The 8,781-nt window shown below is 34.1% G+C and overlaps 1 long non-coding RNA gene across 2 annotated transcripts; it reads left to right on the plus strand.

Annotated features, from left to right (window-relative positions):
• The first annotated feature begins 4,708 nt into the window (after positions 1 to 4,708).
• LOC145038780 (uncharacterized) lies at positions 4,709 to 6,240 on the plus strand. Of its 2 annotated transcripts, XR_013679563.1 has the most exons (4): positions 4,709 to 5,172; positions 5,271 to 5,533; positions 5,605 to 5,684; positions 5,921 to 6,240. It is a non-coding gene; the product is annotated as an uncharacterized LOC145038780 (long non-coding RNA). The 2 variants fall into 2 exon arrangements; XR_013679562.1 differs by having other exon boundaries at positions 4,709 to 5,533.
• The last annotated feature ends 2,541 nt before the right edge of the window (positions 6,241 to 8,781 follow it).

Here is an 8,781-nt window from a genome sequence, read left to right on the forward strand (position 1 = left end):
TCAGAGAGAAAAGAGCACAACTAAATGAACAGAGAGAAAAGAGCACCCGGAATCAGCTAGCCATCCAGGGGGTCGGGGCCGCCCCCCACTTAACAACCTAAAAACCCCCCAACCCCCTTAACTAATGGATGCTTATATACATGTAACTGAATTTTTAAGAGGCACAGGGTAGGATGGACGAGAAAAGCGGCGAGAAGAAAACAAAGAGAGGGAGACCCCTTTCTATTGCCTTCCCTTTCGACTTCTATACTGGTTCGTCGGTGGGAAAGCGAGGGTCATGCCATGAAATACAAGGGGCTAGCCAACAAATGATAAAAAGGGCATGCAGGTGAAGCAACGGGGTGGAGGGCAGCCGTCCGGCGATTGAGGACTGCACATATCAAAGATAAAGAATATGAAAACCGAGACTATTTAAGTAGAACTCGGATATATACATTCCCCTTCAGGATGTCAAATTAAACTTTGAACTATGTATCGCCTTTCTGGATAAGTTTTTCAGGTTTAGTTAAAATCTAATTTGCATAGAGAACTGAGATGATCACATTGTATCAAAAACCACCAACCATTGTGTTCTAATACCACACGAGTCAATTGAGTGGAGGTTATGGAGTTAATGTTTTGTCGTTCTTTTGCTGATGAGGAAGGGATAAATTAGGATGAGACCGGATGCAAGCTTATTGGAGAAATCTCGAGTTTTGAGGAGTTACCAATGGTGCGTATGTATGTGTAATTTTCAAGCTTCAGATTGAAGTTTGAAACTGGGTTTTATATACAATCACAAATATAAAAAATAAAAAAATAAAAAAAAAATAAAAAAAAAAACCAAGAAACTAGTGTTTGTGTGTGAAATATGTCTGTGGGTTTTGAGGAAAAAGGGAAGGGTGAACGATAACATACATCAGAGGACGGGATACGTCGGAGATGTTCTAGTCTTTTGGGTTTGATCGTCTGTGAGTATATGTTTGTGTGTGTGTGTGTGAGAGAGAGAGAGAGAGAGAAAGAGAGAAAGAGAGACATAAGATAGAGAGAAGGAGAGTTTTGTCTATTTTTTCTTATTTTTTTCTAACAAATATATATTAATTAATCTTACATAAAAGTTCAATACATATCGATTCAAGGCAAACGGGCAACAAGCTGCGCCGTTAGTCCTTTCTGGATGGCAAAACCAATTATTATTATTATTATTATTATTATTATTATTATTATTATTATTATTATTATTATGTTAATAAAATGTAAAAAAAAAAAAAAAAAAAAAAAAAAAAAAAAAAAAAGTAAAAGTAAATAAATAAGGGTATAAACGTCTTTTCAAGTTTTTTTGGACTAAAATAGCATGAATTTCTTGATTTTGAACTTTCCATTGAAGTTAAAAACTTTTTTGATCCTATCCAAAGTTTTTTACAAACCACAAGAACCATTTTTATAGTTTTGTCTTTTTTAAAACAGAAGTTTTTTGAAAATATTCTAAATATTCCTTAATTAATTATAGAAATTTAGTATCCTAAATCATATTTTATATCATTATATATCTTTCATGTGTTTTATCAAACATCATTTTTTATCGGCACTAACATATATATCAGCAACCAGTCTTTTATCCATCAAATAACTTTTCTGTCACCAAACATAATCTTACATAGTTGAAAGTAATTAAATGTTATTTGCACGATTTAATTTTTGGATGAGATAGATTATATGATAGAAGAACAAAATATTTAGACATATGATTCTACAATTTGAATATTAATATATATTTAATCATACAATAGTATAATATGACATGAGAAAGATAATAAAGCGATTAAAAGTGGATGAATAAAAGTAATGAAAAAATTAGGCTAAAAATAAGATGAAAGTCTTAAGACTTCTGAATTGCAAACTGCATGCCCTTTTGATGCGGTAAATTGGTTGCCACGTGAATTGTTTGATACTTTGATCTTTGAAGAGTAACAAATGCTCTCATAAAATCAACAAAGAAATACATTTACAAGTATTTAATGCTTGCATTTAACAGTGTCAGAATATGTATTCTCTGAATTTAACATTGTTTTAAAGAAACGTTTGAAAGAATAACGGTACACATAGAAAACGGAATGAAATAATAAATGAACACAAATATATAAAATTTTAAACACGTGATGGAAAAAAATCTCTTTTTTTTACCCAACTTTTTCTTTAGACGATCGGGTAAGTTATTGCCAACGTGGGAGCTTCTTCACGCCCCATAACGGGGTGTAGATAGCCCCCTCAGCCGTTATGTGGTGTCCTGTGATCATGATAACGGAATGCAACACGTTTGATTTTTTTGATTTTGGACTAATGTGATCATGATAACGGAATGCAACACGTTTGATTTTTTTGATTTTGGACTAATGTGATCGTTGAAGGGTCAATTTTCATTAAAAAAAATTAATTTGTATTTACCCAATATACATACAATCCATTCCTCATTCATTCACCCTCATTCTTTCTTTCCCTACATTTTATAAAATCTCAATTCTTCTCAATTTTTTTAAAAAATGGATCTGTTCGACTTGTCCAATGATGATGATGACGATATATTTATGAGTATGATGTACCAGTATTGTACGAACGTGTTACTACAACCTGATCCAGTCTCCACTACTAAGACGATGTGTGACGTTAAACAGAGATCGTGAAGAATGGCATAAGCGTCTAGTTCACGGTCATTTTACGGATAATTGTGTTTGTCAGTCACACGATCTCAAAAGAATGTTCCGTTTGCGAAAAAGTGTGTTTGAACGGATAGTCAACGCATTGGAAAGCAGATATCATTTCTTTCAAGTTTTGTAATAAATTATAGAAGTAGCTTTTAGAAAAAATAAATACAATTTTTTACCTGTTAAATATATTTTAGATATGAATTTTTCCAAATGAGATATGATGCTAGAGGTAAGCGATGATTTACAGGGTTGTAGAAATGTATTGCGGCAATTAAGTTTATGGCTATGGGTGAGTCGTCTAATTCTATTGATGATTATATGCGAATGTCTGAGAAAGTTGCACGAAAAAAAAAATTATAGATTAGCAAGAGGTGTTGTCGAACCTTCGGTGAGAAATATTTACACAAATATTCGTTGAATGAGATGCAACAACTATATACAGTGCATGAAGAAATACATGATTTTCTGAATATGCTTGGAAGCATTGATTGCATACACCATAAATGGAAAAATTGTCTCGTGGTGTGGAAAGGCTAATATGAAAGTGGTCATCATGGAGTGTCTTCATTGGTATTAGAGGTTGTTGTTTCCCAAGATTTATGGATGTGGCATGCTTTTTTAAGGGTTGCGGGTTCCAACAACGACGTCAACGTTCTTGATCAGTCACCAATATTCGACGATCTTTTGTCAGAAAAGGCATTGAATGCTCATTTCACAGTTAATGGAAATCAATATAAGTTTGGGTATTACCTTATGGATGGAATATATCCAGCATATTCCACATTTGTGGAGGCGTTTCGACACCCAATAACATCAATAGACAAAATTTTCAAGAGAAGACAAAAAAGAGTACGTAAGGACGTGGAACGTGCTTTTCAACCATGGACAACAGAATTTCAATCAGGAACAGCAAAATATTTATATAGAGTCATTGATATTCAAGATGCGCTAAAACAAAAACAACTTTGAGAAGACTTGATAGATTATATGTACGATGGTAACCAAGACGAATAATTTAGGGGGAAATATATATATATATATATATATATATATATATATATATATATATATATATATATATATATATATATATATATATATATGTATGTATGTATGTATTTGTTTTTAAATATTATTTGTTTTGTTGTAACTTTTTTAGAATTTTAAATGTTATGTTTAATTAAAACAAATTAGATTTATTTAAATAACATGTTTTATTAAATTAATTTGGTTACTAAAAAATTTTAAAATTAAATCCAAAAAAATGATGACATGGAAAATAATGGGTGTTATAACATGTTGTATATTTTCTCACTTTGTGTTATAACACTATGACTGACATTGCATGTGAGGTGACACTTTTTTGGTATGGTAACATTTCGAAATATGTTGCTCACACCTATTTAGTCTTATAATCACTCGTTTGCATAAAAATTTTAAAATTTTAAAAAATAATATAAAAAAAAAAGAAAATTTAAATATCATTCTACTTTTTGTTCTTAACAATCTTCATATTTCTATAAAATAATGACATATAAAATCCATTATTTCTTTTTCTTAATTTTAACACTTGTTTTGATCTAATAAGTAGAAAGAGAAATAGAAAGAAAAACAAAGGAGAATATTTGATTTTTTGGTTTGGAAATGTATAATATTTAGGGATAAGTCTTGTCTTCTTTTAACTTTTTTAAAGGGTATGTCGTCTACTAAAAGAACAACTGATACCAATGTGTGATAGCAAACTAATTTTGAGGCCCAACTTTATTATTATTATTATTATTATTATTATTATTATTATTATTATTATACTATTAATTTTTTGTTCTCTTATGCACAGTTTTTCCATGTCAATGGTTGATTTTTCTCTCTTTTTTTTCAATCTTTCAGATTTTACCGTCATTGTAACCACTAAAAGTAGATTATTGTACTCCACCGCTTCATTTACCTTGGTTACACCGTTCACCGCCTCAAATGTATCTATACCTTTAATCCTCTTTTTCTGTAATTACGATCCCCACATCCTTTCTCACTGGTTGTTATCTTCAGTCATAAATCCTTTGATTCAAAGTTGGAGAAAGGGGTGCACAATCAATCATCTCTAGCGTGTTGGTCCGTCAATTGTCCTACTATTGCCAATTGTGACGCCCTTCAAAATATCGCCATCGTCGATTCCAACCACCGCCGTCTGGGTTATAACGCCTAAACTGGCGACTCTTTATTTTTTCTAATCCATTGGTTTTTTGATTGTTTCAGGGAGGATTTCCAAATACATTACAAAGAAAAGCATCCGAACAACATTTTTCGTTCATGTTCCCAACAAGCCCTTTGTCTTCATCGGAGCTGCAATACACGACCGTTTTTCTTTCCCTGCTCCACCATCGTCTGTATGGTCCGACTATCTACATGTGTTGATTTTTTTCTTTGCTCCCTGCTTTTGTGGTTGTTCAGAAACTAACAAAAGAATTGTCGACATCGACATTCCATACATGTAACATCATGTTTACCATTCATAAATGCATTTTGACGTATTTAGTCTTTCCTACCTAAGTAGCTTCATTTCCGTTTGCAACCTTATGCCTCATATAGGAAAAACGAAGTTTGTTATTCAAATAAGGGAGAATCTGGATATTGCATTGAAGAGTGTCGAGACACCACCATGAACAATGTGCTTCAAACTTCATTATTTTGATTACATTATCTGAAACTACTTTATAAAACTACTTCATTAGTATTTCAAGAATGTGCTATAGATAAAAGTGAGAAAGAAGTAAAAATAGAGGAAGAGAAAGGCAAAATGAAGAAAAAAGAGATGAAAGTATTAGGAGAAGGAGCAGCAGACGTGAGAACTGGTAAGCCAATACATGAAAGACTTTATTATCAGTCATTTTAGTTTGAATTTTCTAACAGCTTGCATATTTAGATGAAGAAAATATGGAGTTATATGTTTCACTTGACACAAGTGAGGAAATTAACAATGATGTGCCTAAGAAGGACAAAAAGGTAATTATAAAATAATGGACTTCTTAAAAGTTGAAACTTCGGGTGCCTCTCCTTGCTTTATTATATGATTTTATGATTCTCATAATATGCCAATTTACTCATTTACTTCATAAAGGGACGAAATACTCATTAAAAACAATTTTTGGTTTCATTTGCCCATTATCACATGCTTACTAAAATGCCCCTAGAGGTGTAGCAAGTTTCTGAAGTGTTATGATTTTATTTTAATCAAACAGGTTGGTGATTCGAGCCCAATTTTTGACATTATGGTTGGGATGATGGAGAACATATGAAGTATTACAGTTATAGGAAGAACTGTAGTTGTTGAGAACATCTCAATTTCTTGCTAATTGCAGGGGACTGTTGGTGTTGTTGGATTGAGAGGGAGCGACCACTTGAAACTTCAATTTCGAATCCTCAAAGCCAAATTGCCACTTCCAACATACTTATAGTTTTTAACCATAATATGAGTGTACTTTATAGGTATGAATTTGCAACAATTTGTATGTATTTTGCTTCTATGTGTAAAGAAACATTAGTAGAATGCTATTATTCTCAAAGTACCAATCAAAATGCACTATGTTTAGACAAACAAAAAACAAAACCTCTCCTGACCCATGCAAAGCATGGGTCTCCTCCCTAGTTATTATTATAATATATATATATATATATATATATATATATATATATATATATATATGTATGTATGTATATATATAAGAGTTCTTTTTTAAATCCTAGGCATTTGAGAATATTTAAATCCTCAGAAGCGACATTGGGTTGAGCGTTCAAGTCTTGTCGTAGACATAGGTGGTTTTAAAGAGTAACTTAAGAATAGATTAGATTTGTTGGTCTAAAAAAACTCATCCATTAATTCATGTAACCAGTTTTAAACTCTAATTTTAGAAATTTGCAAAGATGATCTAAAAGGTTTGCATTTTATTAACTATAACACTCAGTTTCAAATCGGTTCATTGTTTGGGGTTGTGGCATGGTCATCGGTCATCATAAGGTTTTCAGCCTTGGGGAAGCAAGGATTTGGCCCTTTTGGATATAGGTATTATAGTCTAAGTGATCCGAGTGTTCGTTTGTGTTTCGGAGCCCAAGGGTATAATCGTAATTTGATATCTCATTCCTTTATTAATTTTGGGTTTTTGTTCAGAAAGTTCTTAGGTGGAGGTCAATTGATAAAAGTGTAGGCTTCTCGTCACCTTTCCATAATTATAAAATTTGTTGGAAACGGACTTATAATGAAGAAGTTATGGCCTTCGGAAGTTTGGTGGGTTTTGTGGTTTAGTCGGGTATGTGGGGCGTACACAGGTGTACGCATAGTGTAATAGTGAAAAGGGCAGTACGCGGTGCATACTTCGGCGTACGTTGGGCATACTGCTCAAGTTGGTCGCGGGTGCTCTATAGAGTACGTTGGGCGTACTCCAATCAGACCCAAACCCTATTTTAGGGTTGTGGACCCTATTTAAGCTCTTTATCTCATAATCTAACCCTAATATCGTCAGCCTCCATCCCTCCAAACCCTAGAAATCGACCCTTAGCCTTCATTTGAGTGATTCTTGAGCTTAAAGTGATTTATTTGTGCTTTTGGTGCTTGAGGAGGAAGAAGGAACTTCTTCAAGAGTCATTACTTGACTTGGATCTTTTGGATCCAGGCTTTGTTCACCTAGATCTTACTTCTGGGTGTATAAAGTCTCAACCTTGACTACTCTTTCTTGTAGATCTAGCTAGGTGGCTCTTGGTTACGATTTTGGTCCCTTTGTGGTGGTTCTTGTGAGTAGAAGTTACTCCAGAACCTTTAATCCTTATTTTTGGCCTTTGTTGGGGTTATAGAGTCATAAAGTTTGGATCTTGATGAGTGTAAACCTCACATGCATGATTTAGTAGTCTTTTGATGAATCTTGGGACTTAGGATTTTGATTTGGGTCCCATTAAGTCATGCTAATTCATAAATCTGGGATCTTTATGACTTAAGAAGTCCCTTTGATTAAGATCTGGAAGTTTGGATTAAGGTCTTAAGGTATTAAGAAGTTCCTAAGACATTTTGAGGTGATTCTAACCTTTTGGAGTTCATGTTTGGTGTTGGGCTTCATTAAGCCATGCAAAGGTTTAAAAGTTTCGACTTTGTGGATCAAGACACTTAAATTTAGTTATTCTGAGGTTTCGGACATCTTGGCTAAAGGGTTTAAGACGTTTCTAGGTTGGATGTGGGCAGGGTCAGTACACGGGGTGTACTGGGATTCTTGGGCATACGTTTAGCGTACCCATTGAGTATGTGGGGTGCACTCAATTAGATGTGGTTTTGCATTTTGGGCCTCAAGTTTGGGCTTTCGTTTGGGTTTGGATGTTTAAGTTATTAATGGGCCATCTAGGTACAAGTGTTTTGGAATATGATGAATGGTTGGGCTTTAGGGTAAGGCCCATGTAAGGGTTAAGGCCCAATTTAGAAAATTAGGCCATATTTGTGCCTTGGTTGATTATTTGGACTTTGAGTCTTGCAAATTGTGAGTTTGGGCCTTAGTCTTGGACCAAACTAGGTTAGGGATAAAATGGTCTTTTTACCCCAAGTATGGATTTATGGTTATGGATTGGAACCCAATTGTTAATTGGGTGTTGTTTTGATATTGATAGTTTGGGGTTCGATCAGCCAGCAGCCAAGGATTTATCTGTGGGATCCAGCAGTACGAGATGAATCTTCTCAATATATCCATGGATCGAAGGCACCAATGTCGGCCCATCACTTGTTGTGTGGAATGTTAGTTGTCTTTGTGATACTTGCATGAAAGACCATGGGGGAACCCATGATACTTGGATATCAGACCATGGGGGACTCATGGCATTCCAGGAAAAGACCATTGGAGAGCTCATGGCACTTGGATATTAGACCATGGGGGCAGCCCATGGCATTCCAGTTAAAGACCATGGGGGAGCCCATGGGAACTATTTGTATGTTGCATGATATTCTGTGGTTGTATGTTATGTGGTATTTTTGGGGAACTCACTAAGATTTTGTTGGAAAATGTGTCTAAACCCATAACTATAATGCGTATGTACTTGACCCGATAGTAGCATGGTCCATTTGGGTTGC

This window comes from Lactuca saligna, chromosome 4, assembly GCF_052625555.1.
Source record: "Lactuca saligna cultivar CGN05327 chromosome 4, ASM5262555v1, whole genome shotgun sequence".
Classification (NCBI taxonomy): Eukaryota; Viridiplantae; Streptophyta; class Magnoliopsida; order Asterales; family Asteraceae; genus Lactuca; species Lactuca saligna.